Consider the following 245-nt stretch of genomic DNA (forward strand, 5'->3'; position numbering starts at 1 on the left):
TATATATATATATATATATATATATATATGAAAATATACTTATATATATATATATATAGACATGCATATTCTTGTTGGAGGTAGAGGTCTCAAGATAAGAATCGAAATCTATATATTCTATATATTCTAAATTTCGAATACTGATGTCTTACCAATTATTCCAGTGTCGAGACGGTTTCAAGAGAATAAATATGGTAACAGAAGCTTATCCTTTTACTAAGAAAATATAAAATTTTGTTTTGCTT

This window comes from Octopus bimaculoides, chromosome 7, assembly GCF_001194135.2.
Source record: "Octopus bimaculoides isolate UCB-OBI-ISO-001 chromosome 7, ASM119413v2, whole genome shotgun sequence".
NCBI lineage: Eukaryota > Metazoa > Mollusca > Cephalopoda > Octopoda > Octopodidae > Octopus > Octopus bimaculoides.